The 20,193-nt window shown below is 32.8% G+C and overlaps 1 protein-coding gene across 1 annotated transcript in view; it reads left to right on the plus strand.

Moving 5' to 3' along the window:
• LOC140445742 (calsenilin-like) overlaps positions 1-20,193 on the plus strand; it is an 859,410-nt gene that overhangs the window by 46,096 nt on the left and 793,121 nt on the right. The window lies entirely within an intron of this gene.

The raw sequence follows: 20,193 nt of genomic DNA on the forward strand, positions 1-20,193 counted from the left end.
ACCACCCCTTTTAATAAAAATAATTGTAAAAAATCGTTTAACAGGTTCAAACGCTTTTGTAGTGCATTTATGTCATCTACAATGTAATTTTCTGCTTATATAAAATAATTTTGGTTGATTGCAACACTTCAACCCTTAAAAACTACCCCTTATGTCAAAATATATAAAAAAATCTTTTTAAACAACTTTAAAAGTTTTTAATGTACATTTATATTCAAAAATTCCTTTCTTATCAATAAAATATTTTTTGATTGGTTGCTTATTTTCAACCCTTAAAAACCACCTCTATGCTCACGAAATAAATTCCTCTTTGGTAAATGTCTAAATAAAAAAATTAAGTATACTCATGATGTTTTTATTGTGAAAAATTATGCATGAAAATACTTTACATTAGAAAGTATACAAAATATATTTACAAAAATAAAAATTTTTACAATATATCAAATTATTCATTGTCTGAAACGTCATTCTCGTCATGTTCTAACTCCACCTCTTCGTCTATTGCAGGACAGTTTTGACAATTGTCGCCAGAGCATGTTCCACACGTAGCAAAATAGACCTAGTCTACGACAGCCACACGCTGAGCCGCAACCCTTTTTGCAATTGCAAAAAATCATTTTTAATAGTTCTTCTGGTACAGGGGAACTTTTCATTTTTATTGGTTGTAAAATATCATCACTCTTGAACCATCCCCAATCTGTTATATCAATCTCTTTGTTTTCAAGGCATATCTGAGTTTGTAAATAAACTCTTTTGATATGCTCATCCAGGGCACTTACAGTTGGTACAAGAGATGATAATTTAACTGCACTATTTTTAGTTGTGGCTTTAATAAAGGATTCGTATCGCGTTTGTTCAAGTAATGATGAATAATCTTCGACCTTATTCATTTTGTTCATGTGGGTGTCTTTGGCAAGGCCATACAGCAAAATTGTGCAGTATCTCCCAGCTTCTAAAATGTCTTCGAGATCTGAAGTACTCCTGTCATTGGCGGCTTGCCCACACAACTTCAAAGAAGTGTCGCTTCTCTGTGTTCGTTAGTTCTCTGAAGCAGATGTTCAGTTTTTAGAGGTGCCTATATTATATACATAACATATATATATATATATATATATATATATATATATATATATATATATACATTGTCATTGGCGGCTTGCCCACACAACTTCAAAGGTCGCTTCTCTGTGTTCGTTAGTTCTCTGAAGCAGATGTTCAGTTTTTAGAGGTGCCTATATATATATACATATATATATATATATATATATATATATATATATATATATATATATATATATATATATGTATGTATGTTAGTATGTATTTGTGTGAGTGTTAGTGTGTCTGTTACCAGTTTTTCAAATATCCTTGAATAAAGCATTTATATATTATATATACAGAAAATAAGTTGATGCTCCAAAATATAAATAACATGCTCCACATTTTTTTTAGAATAACTCCGTTAATGTTTAAGCTACAGTGTCCACTAAAAAAATATTTTGAAGGTAATTTCAAAAGCAACAAGACTAAGTAGATTAAAATATGTTAAAATTCTTTCTTTTTAAATAGTAAAGGGCCAAAGTGCTGATTACAGGTGTGTCAGCCGCTGTATCCCAAACTTTAATTGGCTATATCTCTATTATTTTTCGAGCTACAACAAACATAAAAAAATCAAAATTTTTGTTAGGAAAAAAAACTACATTTTGGTATAGAACCATTTTTCACGTATCTCTTGTAGTTTTAGATTTATTTCGAAAAAATATAAATTTTTAGATAATTAAAAAAAAAAGATTTTTTAATTTAAACATAATTTTTTTAAAAAATACGCATTTTAAACAGGCTAAACTTTTAAAACTTATAAATAGCACTAAAAAAAATTAATTATGGAAGATATATGTTTAATTTCAATTCTGATCGAAATAGTGTTACTTATACTGCTAGTTTTTTTTTTAACGCTAGAGTAATTCAAATTCTTTCCTTCGTATTTCGCTTTGTTTTAATCAAAATGGCATTTAACATAGCTCATTTTAAAGGTTTTTTCTAGCTCTTTAAAAACTGTTGTATGAGTTTTTATAAAAAAAGATGTCCATTTTCCGATATTTGATGTTAAATGCATCAAGTATAGTATCCCAAAAATAAAGTCATCTTCAAACAATTATAAATCGCTTAGTATTGTACTTATAAACCTGAATAAAAAAATCTTTTTGTTTTTTTATAAGCTTTATTTTTGTTCATTATAGATTTTTCAATAAAACGCTTTGTTTTTGAGTTATTCGTACAAAATCATTGGAAAACATGTTTTTTTTTGCGAAAAGTGTACTTTTTCAAGTGCGTATAACTCAAAAAGTATTGATTTAGCGAAAAAAATTTATATGATATTTTTTGTTTAAAATTTAATTCTCTGTTAACTCCCGGGGTTATTTTGAGTGTAAAAAGTTCAACCCCCTAGATGGGGTGCCAACCACCCCAGGGGTAGAAGCACACATCGGCACCATATAACTTATGCTTTTTGAGTAATTTACTACCCACTTTAAAAATTTCAGATAAATCGGTGCAGTTATAAAACATTTAAAGGGAAAATGCCACAGTAACTATAAGGCTTTTATAACCTGAAAACCAGTTTTATGTAACAGAAACCTGCCAATGCATATTCGCAAGAAAGTCGTGAAATGTTATGTATGGTCTATCTTATTATATGGTTGTGAGATATGGACATTAAAAACCACAATGCTTAACAAATTAGAAGCATTCATATTGTGTTGCTATGTTAAATCAGAATTCAGTATGCACTTTAGGTTAAATAATCGCATCTTGGGAGGAAATATGTTTGCTGGATACATTGTATGCTTCTGTCGTTAACAATACTTTTAAATATTGTTTACATATTAGTATTAGAAAGTTTATCAATACAAATTTTTATCTATAATGGTTTTTTACCAATTAATCAACATGTTCGTTACAAATGAAACCTATACGCGCTGTAACCCACAAAAAATGTATTTCTGTTTGTTTTTTATAGATTTCATAAAGTATATCCATTCTTAATTTTATTATTTTTTGTCATTTTACGTATTTATCTAAGCTTTTCAATTTCTGCTATATTCCTTCGTTATTTCTCTTCTCTTGTTCTTCTGTTGTTTTGCCGTTTATGGCAGATTTTAAGAAATTTTCTTTTAGTTTCATTGAAATCTTTCTGCCAACAATACAGCGTTCGCCTTTTCAAAATTATATCTGGCTAAGTAGTCCAGTCGTCAAAGATTTGATTTTGAGTATTGGCAATAAATACAAGGCATTTTAAATATGCCAAAAAAACTCTGAATTTAAACTTTCACGTTACAAACGAGCGCATGTCATGGGAAATGATTCCACAAAGATGGCTTTAGGTGAAATTCATAGGAGATGTTGTATAGTTTCGAAAAATGTTATCAAGAAAAAGCAGTTTTAGAGATAGATTAAATTCAGCGTTTTTAGGCATATTTCAAATATCTCATATTTGTTGCCTAAACTTTAAATCTAAATTTCATGTTATTGGTTGTTAAGATTGGGCTCGAACAATGAAAATTTCCTAGTGACAGGTCAATTGAAGTGATACATCATTGATCTTAAGCGAATCGTTAAAATGGCAAAAATCGCGTATCGTTTTTTTACTTAAAAGCTTTATAGAAACTGACTTTATTTGCGGCAAAATACAAAAATTCTATACGAAGGCACTCTTTACCTTTAAAACAAAGTTTGACTATTTTGGATAGAACACATTGATTAAAATATATAAATTTTTACCGTAGAGTTAACACAAATTTTATTAAAAAAAAAAAGATTTCGCGGGTGTAACTGACATTCAAAATTGTCGATAAATTCAAACGTTGTTTCTAAACGAATGGTTCATTCTGCAGAAAATGTTCTAATTATTTAAAATGTGATAATAAACAGTTTTGTTTAAAAATGTCTCAGCTGCATTTCTTGTTTAACCTTCCAGCGGTCGCGGCCTTTGTACCAACAAAAATGGTCGCGCGTATTTCCTAGATACGCTAAATGCTAATTAGTTATTTTAAGATGTAGGTAATGAAATATTGTAATAATACAAAATATATTTGGTGGAAGATTGATACACTGTATTTCTTAAAATTTTTTATTGAATTTCATTAAAAACAACAACGGTGTCATAAATCCCAGATGTCTCCTAGATATTGCATATTACAAATATTATTTTAATTTCTGACAAATTTCACAGCTGAAGCGCGTGATCCTTCAACGTTTATCATTTTGACAAGGCTTACATCTTCTTTTATTTGCTGTGGCCTCCTCTACTGTCTTGATACCTAATTCTGCTTTTCATTTTGAAATTTTTTCTTTAAGCTCATTTTGAAGGGAGTACTGTGTTCTTCGGTTGACGTGTCCTTTTTCGTATTTTTCGTATTAGTAGTTTTTCGTTATTATTGGTAAAATAGATTATATAACTATTGATCACGGCTACATTTAACATGGAAAAATTAGACACAAACTCCTCGAAAATATTCCTTATTGGGACCAAGCGATCGTAATACCCTCATCAAAAATAGAAATCTTCTCCAACTCATCACTGTTTTGAAATCATCCATTCTCCATAGTTCTTCAAGGTTAACTCGATTACCATGGTAAATGCCCGCTAAATAAAGCAAGCCCAAAAGGGCTGTTATTTCTAGTTTGTCTGTATCCCTGGCCTCTCTTGGACGACAATAATTAGATCTTACAGAACTTATGTACTTATTTGTTAAGTTCACGATCCTCTCAATCATAGGATCAGTTATGAGGCACTTCCAAATATCTACGATGTCTGTGAGATTCTTAGCTGGTCCAATGATCCCAGGGAGATGGACTAATATATTGCGAGGTGATCGCTACTTTTTTGTTTGAATTTTTTTGCCAAATTAATGAGTCGAAAACTTTTTCATTTTTCTTTAGGTGAGCTATATAAGCCTCGTTGAAACTGTCAGCTTCGCCTTCGGCATTACTTCCATCACTCAATTCAGACTCAAAATCGTCATCACGTTCCGAAACATGTTCCTCTTCGTCTGTAACCCTATCATCCATACGTATATCGTCATCCGACTCAGCAAACATCAAATTTGTAACAGCTTCTATATCAGTGGGATCATTGACATTAAAAATATTTTTCTTATCCGCCATTTCTAAAATAAAATAAACAAAATAAAACTAATTGCCACAAATGGTCGCGTGTATATGAGAGATACAGACCTCTTATATCAACGTAGAAAGTTTTTAACACAAAAAATGCATGAAATAGTAATATGTTATCAATATTACAATAAGAATAATGTAACTATAACAAAAAAACAGATGTTATAAAAACTTACCTAAAAAGTCGCGCGTATATCTGAAATACAAATGCAAAATTCTCAGCAACGTACTATCCCTTGACAGGTTATTTGGGCACTGGAAGGTTGCTTTGGTAATGGAATAGGAATAGCGAAAAGCACCCGATCGCAGCGCAGCGTAGGTAATAAATATTATACTAAATCTATTACCCGTGTATCTACCACATACGCGCGACCGCTCGAAGGTTAAAACATTTTTTCTATGGCGTACATATTCTTGGTAAATCGATTTTCTTCGTTTTCCCCAACTATAGGGGAAGTTTTAGTGGGAAGCCCGGGAGGAGGCCGAAATATCAGGTATAGTAATTAGTAATATTGCGTTTCAGATTTTAACACCACCTGCTTACATTATAAATGCTTCTTTCAATACTAGTGTTCCCAGTATGCTGAAAACTTTTATTATTTGACCGGTATTAAAACAAGGTGATCCTGAGTTAATGTCAAATTTTCGACCCTTGTCTGTTCCAGCATTTGTATCTGAGATTATTGAATATGCAATGCAAAAACAACTTTTCCAAATAAAATAACAAACTCACTGAAGACCTCTGATTGGTCCAGTAATCAGTCGCTCCTGTCCAATAATTTTGTATTATTTGCATCCTGTGCAAATTCGACTAAACCTGATCTAAGTATTGCCATCAATGGTAAGGGTATTTGGAATTGTAGTAATGTGAGTGTTTAAGAGTGCCTTGCGACTCTTTTTTATCTTTTAAGACTCATTGTTGGAATGTGAGTTAAAAACTTATCTCTAAGTGTTATCAATTGAGAAATTTGGGTAGAATACTTAGTCCGCACCGTCTTTGTCGTTTTTATTTTGCTAAAGTACCATCGACAATGAGTTACGGTATAACTGTCTCGGATGACTCTCCTACTATAAAGAACGTTTTTAATGCCCAAAAGCTAATTGTGAGATATATTGCAAGTGTTTCGTATGGTTGGTCTTGTGAAAGCTTATTTAGGGATTTAAATATAATATTAACAGTGTATGGAATTTACATTTTGGAATTAATAATACTATTTCATAAGAATCAAAGAACTTTTTGTGTGACAATGATATTCGCTCACAAAACAAAAGAAATAAGAGACAGTTTGTAGTACAATATCGACATTTAGAAATAAGTAGGAAGTCATCCACTATCTTTGGTTTACTACTGTATAATAAACTTCTGTATAATAAAGTTAAAATTATGTTAATTATATTACGCTGTCTATATTGTATGCTTTGTATGTATTTTAATGTTTGAAATATTTTTAATGTATTGTTCTATTTTTTGTAATGTTTTATATTTATAATTTGTACTTTTTGACTTGCTATAAACCCTGTTGTAACTTATAGTCAAATAAACTCTCGAATGTGAACTTATTTGTTAGTAGAATTAATGATTTTTAGCTTTTAAAACAATTTGTTTCTCTACAATAATCGTCGAAAGAGGAGATATAGGAGCCTTCTATTTTGCTCACATAGTTTGAAGTATTTTACAAGCTGTAAATAAAAAAAAATGTGCTAATGGTTTTACAGATAATTTATTTTGTGTAATTTAACACTTAGTTATACCAGTCTTTATGCATGCTAAAAAATGATAATAAAGTTAGTTGAACCTTATAAATTACCGTTAAAATAATGTCCCTGGGGATCCGGAATGGCGTGAAAAAACATTGAAATGAAAGGTGCATTGTGTCCATTAGTTGAATTAATGGTTTTCGGAGGTCGACGTTGCGAAAACAGTGATGTAGATTGTTTTTTTTTTCTTACAGGACTAGAAGAAATTGATTTTTAAAAATATGTAACTTTGGTAAAGATAATATTTTACGGGAAATTTTAGATTTTCTATACCCTTTACTATAGTATTTGTTAATTGTTTTTTGATATATTTTTTATTCTTTTTATATAGTAAGGTTATTTCTATACGGGTGAGCCATGAGGAAAATGTGGAGATCCCTGTGGGAAATAAAAAATGGCCTTTAAATTGTGTCTGCTCCTATAGGGTGAGTTGTGTTAGGTCTTGTTACAAAAAAAATCGTTTGATATATAGAGAGCTTTGATATATAGATGGTTTAGAGAGAAAGTGAAGACAAAATGTGAAGAAAAGAAGAAGGTCTTTTTATAATACAGAATACAACAAACACAACAGGCATGCAAATACTATAAACGTATCAGAATTGAAACGAATACTTTAGTTCGACAAATAAAAAAGAAGCACTCACAGCTTCTCAAAAGAGATGGAACACGAATGTTACAAAAGATAAAAAGAAATATGAAGAATGATCAGAGAACGAAGAAAAGAGATAAATTAACTATAGAAATGAAACACATTCAGAAGAAAACATTGTTAGAAAACGTTCAATACCTATTTGTTAAAGGTGACGATAATGAACCACCAATACAAAAAGTGACAACAAACAAAAAATAAATACTGAGGATAAACAGGTAAAGAAAGCATTAAGAAAATTAAAAACAGAACATCACCAAAAGATGACAGGATACCGAACGAATTCTTAAAGTACGAAGGACCAGATCTGATCAAACAACTATTAAAAATAATCCAAAACATAATAGAATAAAACAGGATTCCCTAGGAATGGATATCAGACATCCTAATACCTTCTTTCAAAAAGAGAGAAAAATCGGATCCTGAAAATTACAAAAGAATTTAATTTAATAAACACGACGTTAAAATGATTAACCAAAGTCAAAACAAATGAACCGAATAAAATTATAACACTAGCAAAAGTTTTGTGGAGCTTACACAGAAATTTGACCAGGTTAAATTAAGGGACGTTATTTGCTTATTGTACTCAAAAGAAATACATCTAGAAATGATCCAAATGATCGAAAATATCTACCTAAACAACACAATAAAAGTAAATGTAGAAGAAGAACTAACTGACCTTATTAAAGCTGGCAATGGGATAAGACAGGAAGATTCCCTAAGTCTTCTACTGTCTAACCTAATTGTGGATGAGTAAAGTAAGAAGTAAATTATAAAAAAAAGTAAGAACTAAAAAAGAATACCAAATGGGAGAAAAACAACTTAAAATAATCTGATAAGCAGCCAACGCAATAATTCTCTCTCAAAATTAAGATGATTTACAACGTATACTGCATCAATTTAATATACCACCATCATGTCTACATATAAAAGGAGAAGAAGGGATATATAGAAAAAAACTCAACCAGTATACGGTTTTTGAGAACTATAATAAGAATTTTACTAAAAACAAATATTCAATTAAAACGGCATATTATTTATTTATTTTTTTTTATTTAGAAAATCGCATCGACCAAATGGCCATTAGCGAAAAATTAGTGGATTACATTAGGTACAATTACTTCAATACAATTTGGTTTATTAAATATTGTGGTACTTATTAATGTCTTTCAAGAAATTCAGAGTATTGTTAAAGTTACAGTCTGCACCTAGAGCTTCTATAAGTGTTCCTGGTATCTTGTTATTGCTTCGTTGTTGATTGTAGAGGGGACATTCACATAGTAGGTGCATTATTGTAAGTGTCGACGTCCACGTTTCACATCGTGGCGGTTCGCACTTTATAATTAAGTAATCATGCGTTAACCTAGTATGTCCGAGTCTGAGGCGCGTTACTATTATTTCTTGGCTTCTTGACTTAGGTAACACATTCCATGCCTCTATGCTGGGTTTCACTTGTTTTAATTTTGAATTCGACACACTCCATTTATTTTTCCACGCACTTAAGATTGATTTTTTTATATAAGCTTTTATATCCGTTGATACTGATGTGTTTACGATCTCGGAAACGTCACTCACTATCGCGTCTTTCGCACTATGGTCAGCAGTTTCGTTGCCTTTTATTCCTATATGGGATGGGATCTAGATGAAATTTATCTCATTATGATTGATATAAGCCTGAAGAAGGACTGTTTTAATTTTTTTTAAAAACGGGTTTTTTGGATACAGTTGTCGGATGCTTTGTATGGCACTAAGTGAGTCTGTTAAGATAATATATTTGGAGTTTGTTGTCAGATTGATTAGTTCTATGGCGCGATAGAGAGCATACAGTTCAGCTGTATAGATAGTACTAACATTAGATAGTTTGAATTTAAGGAATTTCTCTAGAGTTACTACAGACGCTCCCACACCTTCGGATGATTTTGAACCATCAGTGTATATCTGGGTATGATTTTTATAACGACTAATGATTTTTCTAAAATAGGAATTATTTATTTTTCCCTACACGATAAATTAATTATTATTTAAAATATCCAAAACAAAAATAGTAAATAAAATATTGGGAACATTTAAATAGAATAAAATAACGGATTACAAGGAATAACGAATTTACTTGACAATTTAAAGCAGTATGGAGCGAGTTGTATACCGGTAGCGAAAACAAAAGAGTAAGACCCAAATTGAGATAGATACTGGAAGTCAAAACTGACGTAAGAAGATCAGGAATTGATGTAGACGAAGAGATACAAGAACAGTGTAAAGTTAGATGAAAGAAAATATGTAAAACAATAAAATGAGCTTAGAAATTGGTCCACCCTAGTAATAAAGGCCTAAAAAAACTTTTGTGGGAGACCATATTCTTTATGGATTGTTAAATCATACACAAACATATGTATAAATAAGATTGGGGATGAAATGATCTCATGAGTTTATGAGTACGGTACTAATACAGTAAGACCAAATGTAACCTATGCTAATATAGTAAATAATAGACAACCTCTTGCAGCTCCTTTAGATAACCAAGATTCTAACTCTATTCTTATTAAGTTTTAAGAAGAATTCAAAGACATGTTTAATTAAATTATGCAGGAAAACAGCATGAAAATCAACATGCTAACCAAACTCGTATGCAAACAAAATTCTTTCTGCAAATAGCTAAATGTAATGTTGCTAAATCATATGGACGAGGTAATAACATTTCTACAACAAAATCTTATATAATAATAATAAGTAAGACACATTTTACAGACGAATCGTATTTTAAGACACCGCATTCTCTAAGGTATCATACTAACCACCCAGAAAATACTTTCCATAGAGGTACAGCAATCTTAATCAAACAATTAAACATTTCATGATGCAAAGTTATGTAAAAGACTGTATCAAAGCTGCAGTAATTAAAATGTGCTTATTGCCCTTCAAAGTACAATATTAAATAAAAAGATTTCAGATTTTTCTTTAATACGCTAAATTTTTCGAAGCTAATGACTTTAATAGTAAACATACTTACTAGGGATCAAGGTTAATAATAACAAAGGGGAGAGAGCTCTATAGCCTAATTCAAGAAAATAAATACTCATATTACTCACCAGGCACACCAACATACTGGGTAACGGACTCCAAAAAAGATCAGACTGCTTAGATTTTTGCATCATAAAGGGAATATCTAACACATTTATAAACGTGGGTTAGAATAACCATTAGTAAAGCTAATAAGACAAACAACGCCAACATAACTTAAGAAATATTAAGACTTGTTATCAAAAAGTCACTAGGAATTGACCTAATAACACCAAAAATGGTAAAATAATTGCCTAAAGAAGACAGTAATCATTACATATACATTTACCGCAATATTGAGGTATAAATATTGGCTTACCAATCTAAACATTGCAGGAATACTTTTATTACCTAAACCAGAAAATATCCAGACCTTACATGCGCTTACTGAATACCAAATTTTTAGTTTGGATTTCGACGGAATACTCAACTATCCCTTAATGCCACGGAATAACATATAAAATCCACTTCGCATTAAAAGAAAAGAAATATTGCCCAATAGCAATAGCTTCTTTATAAAATTAACAAATCTTACAACAATTTTTTCAAATACTTACATCATACTTAAAAAACCGATAGCTCAGAACAAAAGTAAATGCAGAAATATCCAAAATTCATTCTATTACGGGGAAATTCTGCAAGGCATCGTTCTAGGACCTGTATTATATTTCTTATATACATCTCACGTACAAACTTCAAATAACGCAATAATTCTCACATTTTCAGATTACATAGTAGCACTCACAAGTCATAAACACATAAAAATAGCTATACAACAACTCAAAGACTACTTTGTCTGTATGATATTGGCAACTAGCTGGAACAATGGAAAATAAAAATAGATGAAAGCATGTTAACCATGACGAAAAACACCACCACCAATATATTAGTGGAGGAAATAAAGCACTAAAATTGCCTAAACGTTTAACTTTTTTAAAGTAAGACAAATCGTTATGAAACCTTTTGCATTCGATTTGGGAGAGCTTCAGGAAATTTCTTGAGCACTTGGCATGACATGACATGACAAGATCGTTTTTACCTTGTTTAGGCCTGAGCCTCTTCAAGGAATGAAATACTCCGTGTTTTTTTTTCTAGGAGTCGTGGGGGTGCGGTAAACGGCAGACGCGTGATATGATGCATGTGGAGGTGGAAGTGGTGGACTACTAAGAAACAGGAGGGTAGCTGAAGGTGACTGTGTGTATGATCTGAGAAGATCCAGAAGCGTACAAGAAGAAGTGGGTGCTGCCAAGCATGCCAGTTTAGGTACTTTAGGGTTACCAGCCAAGTTTTTAGGAACGGCTCTTTATCAGCGTTGTTGGCGCGCAGACTTTACCTGCGATATTGGATGGGGAATGATTCTAGTATATCAAAATACTCTTCAGGAAGTTCGTGTCCAGTGTTGTGGAGAAGTTTAGCTGGAGGAAATGGAACTTTCTTTAAGAGAAGCCTGGTGAGTATTTGCCCTCTATGATTGCAAGGCGTCTTTAGTGTTCGTTTGGCTCTGTTGTTCGAGCCGGCTATGGTTCTTAGGACATACTTCCTGCTGAGGGTTAGGATTCTGTCCTTTATCGGTGTTATGTGGGATATTGCGTATATGTGGGCTGATGGATACGACCAGTCCTTCCTCATGCAGTATCGTAAGATACGACGTTCGGTGGCCGTAATGGCGTAGTTGATGTGCATTCAGGAAGATGTGGATGCAAGCCTTGTATTCGACTATCGGTGTGACAAAGGTCTTGTATGTGTGCAACAAAGTTTTGGAAGGTGTTCCGCCCAGTTTGCCGGATAGCACTTTCAGGAGGTTAAACCTCTGCCTCATCCTGTCTAAGGTTTCTTGAACGTCGGCCTTCCAGTTCTCGTAAAACAAACTCCCAAGTAGAGAACCGAGGTCCTGAAGATGAGGTTTCTCCTAAAAGCGATATCCGGCCCCGGACGTCCTAATAATAGGGAGATTTAAATAAGATTGCTTGTGTTTTGGAGGGGTTTATAGTCACCCTCCATTTGTTGCACCATTTCATGACTCTGTCCAGATAGTGCTGAGACCGTTCGAATACAGAGCGTTGCTGTGCACCCTCCCTGTGAGGACCAGAGGTGAAGATGGTCGTATCATCAGCAAACAGGAGAAGAGACTCTGATCCTTGCTGTGGTCGGGGGATGTCACTGTTGTAAACTGTGTATAATACTGGTGCAAGTATTGAGCCCTGGGGCACTCCAGCTTGTGAAGTGAATGGAGTGGATAAGTGGTCAGCGATTTTGATCAGCACTTGGCATAAGAGACAAATGAAAATTACATTGTTGTAGGCGGAAAATGCATTTTCCAAAGTGCATCTCAAAGTGTTTAAAAAATAAAAATTCACAACTCAGAAAATAATCATAAAGATAAGTTCAATTTTCATACGCGGGGGTTTCTGAGGTAACTGAACACAAACATCGGGTCGGTGTAGATATATAAGGTACCTGGTGCGCTGTATCTAAGTCGTCTCCGAGAATTTTATGGAAATTCGTAATAAAATTTGTTAAAACTTTATTCTGCCTATTCGCCTATCAATAGGTCACAGATTTCATTTTCACCAAATATATTATTAAAGGAATGGAAAAATTCACTAAAAGCAGGTTTGATAGGAATTACCAGCAACAGATTCCACAGATAGCAGGTTAAAAAAAGATCTTAAGTGCTTGAATCAAATTAAAGAATTTATTGTCCAATATGATCCATTTTATGATGCACAAAACAAATTGATAAATGTTGCTAATGGAATGACTGAAAGCGAGAAAGCAAACTATCACAATGCGTTTGAAATAGGCGTTACTACAAGAGTAGAAATTTTTGGGAAATATTTTAAAGACTTAACATTATCCAGATCAAAAATCATGAAGACTATTAAATTTTAGAACTCACAAATTGCCGTTGATTAAAAGACAGTGAAAGTTGATCTAGTTGTACTGATTCATAGAATACGTATTATCAGAAAAAGTAACGAAGAAATGGAGGATGACTTACAGTTGTTATCACCCTTTTCACATGCGTTCTTTAATACATTTGGAACGTTAAAACACACCATTAATTAATAACATAATTAAAATGCTGCAGAAAAAAATTAATGAAGTAGGCGATTCAGTGTGAAACTGATGCAAATAGAACGATTGTCTTGTTCATCTTCTTCTTTTTATGTAGTCATGACTCTGTCTGTTTTTCAATATGCCTACAGTAAGTTGTCGTTCCATCGTTTTCGTGGTCTTCCTACTAAGCATCTTCTCATTGGGGAACCGTCTCTTGCGGTCTTTACTACTCCATTTGTTGTCATTTGGCTTAATCTGATCGTTTTATTCTATTCTTTTATTTCTTACCCAATTCTTACACAGTCCTCTCTGTGTCACGGCCTGTTTCTGCCGCTTATGTCATTATTGATCTGATAACTGTTTTGTAAATTCTGCCTTTCATTTGTTTCCCGATATTTTTATGTCTCCACATTATTTCATTCAGGCAGCCTGCGGCTCAGTTTGCTCTATTTACTTGATCTTCCACTTCAGTTGCGAGCTTTTTGCAGCATCATTTGTTCTATTATCTAACCTTCCAGCTCCAATTTACGTCTTAGTAAATTTCCTGTTGAAACCATACATTTTGTCTTTTTTGGGGAAATTAACATGTTCAATTTTCTGGCGGTGATATAAAATTGATGCAGCAATAAATTGTCTTCACTTTGAGATAGTGTTGTCTGCATATCAGATCATTTTAAGTTGTTTTTCTCTGATTTGTTATCCTTTTTAGTTCTAATTTTTTTAATTATTTTATCCATAATCATGTTGAACAATAGAGCACTCAGGGTATCTCATCTAGAACGATTGTGACGACAGCAATAGACGTAGTTTCGGATGTGAATAAAAACGTAGTCACCATTGGTGAAGACACAGATAATATTGTATTGCTTACTACCCTTAATTTATCATTATTTGTACAAACAATCACGACAAAATAAACTAGCAGAACAGTATTCCTCAAAAATTTTAGGAAATTTACCATCGGTTCAAAAAATGTTCTCTTGCTACATGCAATATTTGGCTAAGACACTGTATTATCAACCTTAGGCCATAAAAAAATCAAATCCTTTATTATGTTTCAGACAAATGCTGACCTGAATGTACATGTGCAGAAATTTAAAGAACCATATCTCGAAATAGAGTAAATAGTTGGCACTCAATTACTTCTGGCCATGTACAACGATTCAAATAAGCTTTAGAAGAGCAAATGTTCTTGAACAATACAAGCTCACTACTACTAAAATGGTTAAACCGTATTGGTATAGAATGTATTTAATGACCTTTTCCAATAATAAAAAAATACCATCGGGAAAATTCTACCAACGGTAGATGCTTATACGCTGCATTTAAAACAGGTGTACTATCAACAGCAAAATTGGCTTTATGGAGAGCACATCTGTTTAAATGCAGCGGAGTGGGAATGGGAAACTAAAAATTAAATTTTAGTTCCCATAAAATTGACGCAGCCACCTAGTCCACCCAGTATCATGTAGTTAAGATTCTGCGGCTGCAAGACATACTGCGGAAACTCTTGTAAATGCAGGCCGCAAGGCATGAATTGTGCGGGATACAATTAAACGAATAATGAACTATATACATCGAATGAAGATACAGTAAGAGGCGAGGATGACGAAGTAGCAGAAGATAGAGAAGATTGAAAAAAATATATATAAAATTTTTATTATTATTATTATGAAAAAAATAACTGTTACTATTACTCACTGTTTTAGTTACTATTACTCACACGCATTTTATTACGAATTTAAATAAAACTTCTGAAGACGACGTAGATACCGGGCACCAAGTTCCTCGTAAAGCATTTTCAATGCAATATTCGTGTTCACCGACCTTAAAAAACCCTAAGATAATAAATTTAAACTATTTTTATATTGAATTTTCATAAAACACCAGGAGATAATGTAGATACCTGTCACCAGGTTCTTCATACAACATCGAATAAGCAATATTCGTGTTAAGCGACCTTAAAAATCTTAAGATAACAAGTTTCGACGATTTACATAGTGAATTTCCATAAAACTCCATGAGACAACGTAGATACCGGGCATCTGCGTCCATACCAAGTATAAAAAAATTGAACTCATTTCCATGATTATTTTTCGAGTTGTGAATTTTTATTTTTTGGACACTTTAAGATGCACTTTAAAAATGCATTTTTCGCCTACAACAACAATCATCATCATTTGGCTCCACAACTCTATGTGAGTCTTGGCCGCGTTTAATATTTTCCTCCATTGTTGTCGGTTCTGAGCAGCTATTTCCCATTGCTGTATTCCCATTTTACGTAGATCTACTGCGTCCTTCTATCTCTTTCTTGGGCGACCAACTGACCTTCTGCCATCGGGCCTTTCCCAGAATGTGGCGTTCAAGAGTCTTTCGTCAGTCGATTTTGGTACGTGCCTCCAGCAATGCAATTTTAATTTGTCACTAATGCCAAGTGATCAAAAATTTTCCTGAAGCTGTCCCAAATCGAATGCAAAAAAAGGAAGCAGAAAAGTGTAATGCTTAATTTTCTCGCTTATATATTAACAATGAAAAAATACTTAGAACTTATACAACCAAATACCTTGGGCTTCACCTGGACCCAAACCCTGTGTTGAAAGGAACACATCAGAAAAAAAGAAAACAAATACAACTAACACAAAAAGAAATTAATTGGTTAGTTGGAGAAAACTCTAAATTGTCAATAAATAACAAAGTGTTAATTTATAAAACAGTTATCAAGCCAATATGAACATATACCATAGAGTTGTGGGGCTGTAATAGTAAATCCAATATTGCTATAACGAAAAGATGCCAGTCAAAAATCTTAAGAGCAATTGTTGATGCAGCCTGGTATGTAACTAAATAAAGAATCTATGAGGATCTCAACAGTACAAGAAGTAATCCAGCAAAAGAAATCACAATACATTTAAAAAGTGAACACTTCAATCCATTAATTTGCTCGATACCTCAAGATCAAGTTAGCAAAAGACTAAAGCGAAGTTGACAAACAGACCAGTAACATGGACACATGATTCTCTTACTGGAGGAGACCTTAGTACACCAGAATCAAGGGACAGAACCTAAACTTATCACAATAATTTATAGAATACATTTTTATTTTAATTGTTAATTTATTAGTTATAATAAAAAAATTAATACGGTAGGTATAACATAATATTTAAATTATTTTATAGCTATAAATCATTTTATAATAGAGTTTTATATTGCATTTATATTTTTTTTCATAGCTAATGTTAAAGTGTTGCTATAAAAACTGTTTTGAGTAGATAAAGTATCACTTTAACCGCAAGGGTAGATAAAGTGACACTTTAACAGCAAGAGTAGATAAAATGTTTTAACTTTTTTTTGTTCTTAACAAATTGACGTCATAAGGTGCTTCTGTCAGAAATTTAATAATGTCATCTAACTCCAGGATTTTGGACTTTTTAGCTTTGTATCCTCCACTCAGGTTTTTAAGTAAGGTGGTTAAATTGCTGAATTTAGAAATGTCACAATTTTCATTTACCAACAACGTACGCTTCAGCATCGAATAATACGACCATAATGACGATGGCATCGTTTTCTTCGACTTTTCATAAAAATACGCCAGAAGTATTTTTTCACTCACGCCATTAATATTCTTAATGCTTTTCCACTTTTTAAAAGACGGGTATTCTTTCTCAAACATCATTCTAGATTTTTGTGGTTACAAACAATAAACTTTCTGCTTCCAACGCTGCATTTTCTACATCTGATGGCAGGTTTTCCTTTTCTTGTGTCAATTCTTTTCCGTCCATTTTGTATTTATTCACTTTGTACACAAAACGCAACAATATTCTCCGCAAAAACCAAAACGTAACATTTGTTTGACATTTGTTGACAGAGCAATTCATATCTCTAGCAACGGAGCAACACAATTGCGATTTTTGTGCTAAAAATTACAATTTTCTTTGAAATTCTATTTTTCACCTGAACTTGAAGTCTTGCTATAGAAACAAATGTTGTATTGCACACGACGATAAAATCGCATTATCTTCTCGAGTATAATTATTAGCGCTCTCGAAGATAGAGTACAATTTTATCGTCTTCTACAATAAATAACTATTAAACGTATATCTTTTGACTTTCAAAATACCTAAACTTATTTGAAATTTTGGTCTACTGTAAGTCTACTGCGAATATAGTATTTATTTTAAAATAAAAATTCCCCTATCTGTACAATCACATATTGTTTAATTTTAAAACTGACAACAGTGCACAACTTACAACCTACCTAATACTGCACATTCTCGTGCTTTATATTTATATTCTCCGCATATATTCAACTGCTTATTACATAAATAAAGGTAAAATTCCTTTGTTCATATTTTATATATTAGGCGAAATTTCAACTTCATTTTCTTTGTTTCAGGTATGACTGAAGTATTGTTTGCGGCATTGCGGTAAGCCTTTACTTAATTAAGTCAACAAGCTGAGATTTCTTGACATTCTTTCACAGGTTATGTTGTTGGCTTATTACGGAGACCCAATTCTGTACAAAATTGCATTCAGTTTTAATTTTGTATTGTACAAAAAATAAAGCACAAAAGGATATAAGACATCACTTTGTTGTGCTTACAATATATTGTGCACAGTTATTGTGAATATACCTTTGTAAAATAGCTCTTATATGGTTTTAGTTAAAATAGGATAGTAAAATAGTAATACAAGAAAATATTTCTGAAACTCTTTTCTTTTGGCATTTCTATGTTAGATATTACGTTAAGTATGAGGTTAAACCACAACTGATTGTAGATAGATAGATAGATTCAATCTATCTGCGACCTTTTCAGATCTATTCTGGTCCTCTAATCCTAGATTACATTCTCTAGCCTGACCCTTTTGAAAAGGTCTTATAGCTTCTAGACTGAACCTTCCATGTAGCTATTTGCCGGTGGCTTTTTCTTGCCTAATGTAAAGAACCGCATATTTGCCAGGCTATTGCACAGACACAAAATATCATTTGGCTGACAGCATCTGCATAGATCGTCATATGCCACTCTCGTCAGCTGCAACTGAATATTCAGCTTACAGTGCCCTGTTAACGGATCTACTATAGTTTTAACTGTTTTCCTGTCTTTACTTATTAGATCTGCTGTAAATTTTGGTGTGAATATTCTATAATGAACTGTTTCATCTGTCTTTCTCCCATTGAATTCCTTCTCCACTTCAGATATTTGTGTGCTACATACTTTCTTGCAGCTGTTCTTGTTGCTGCCTTTGCCGCTCTACATAAAGGTTCTGGTCTAACCTTGGTAATTTTATCTACTTTGTCATTGCCCTTATGACCATTGTGCCTTGATTCCCAGGCTATCGTAACCTTGTTGCAGTATCCCACTTTATTTAGGGCACCCACACAATATCATACTAGCGCTGCCTAACTATCTGTGAAGAGGTCAATTGAACGGTGCTTTCAGTTCTTTCCTGCTTTTCTATTCCTTTCACACAGTAATGAACTTCCGTTATTCCGCATAAAAAATTGTGATACCCTTAGATAAACTTACCAAGTGTATCCCTTGCTTTGTTTCTACTGTACCGACTCCTACACGCTCAGATGTTTAAGAGCCATTAGTGTGTCAGGTAGCTTCTGTTTGTATGGTTAATCCTTTCTTTCAGTCTTCCAGTCTAAACCATGCGCCTGGTTTATGTGTTGCTGAGTATGTTTTATTTTGTAAATCACAGATCTAGCTTCGTTTGGTATAAAAATGTGAAGCGGTGGAAGATTCAGCAGCACTTCTAGAGTAGTTTTTATGGCCTCCGTAATGCACAGACATTTTAGCCTCTGTTTATTACTGAGCAGCATTATTGCTCCCACTTGCTGCGTCTTTATCCACCAAGTCACAGACCCACAGGTTTATTATTAAACCTATTATGGTTATTATAAAATACACCCCAATTTCTTTTTTGGTAAATGGAATCTCTGTTCCTTACAGGACTGGTGGTTTTAAACCTTGTAATGCTTTCTTTTTGTGTTTTTTGACTATTTAAATATTGTTATCATATCCTTATCACGATATTCTAGTCACTATAAGTAAAAGTCTTTTGTGAACAGATTTTTAAGAAGATCATCTACCAAGGTTGCCCAAAGTGAAGGTGACAGAACTCCTTGTGACCTCCATATTATTGCAAATGTGCCCCGTCTACTCATTGCTTTAATTAAAGAATCGGTGGTAACATTATTAAATGCCCCCTCAATATCTAAAAAGCGGCCATAACTATCTCTTACCATTGCTAAATCATCCAATGCTGAGTCCATAGATTTACCAGATTAATATACATATTAAGTATGGCTTAAATGATTATCTTGTAGCACTTTGTCTCTTATGTATCTATTTACAAGTCTCTTTAACGTTTTTAATAGAAAATACGATAGGCTTATTGGTCTATATAACTTTCCTGTTAAGTATGATATTCTACCTACCTCTAGCAAGTATATGACTTTAACCTTTTGCCATATTTCCGGTATGACC

The sequence above is a fragment of the Diabrotica undecimpunctata genome, chromosome 7 (assembly GCF_040954645.1).
Source record: "Diabrotica undecimpunctata isolate CICGRU chromosome 7, icDiaUnde3, whole genome shotgun sequence".
NCBI classification, from domain to species: domain Eukaryota; kingdom Metazoa; phylum Arthropoda; class Insecta; order Coleoptera; family Chrysomelidae; genus Diabrotica; species Diabrotica undecimpunctata.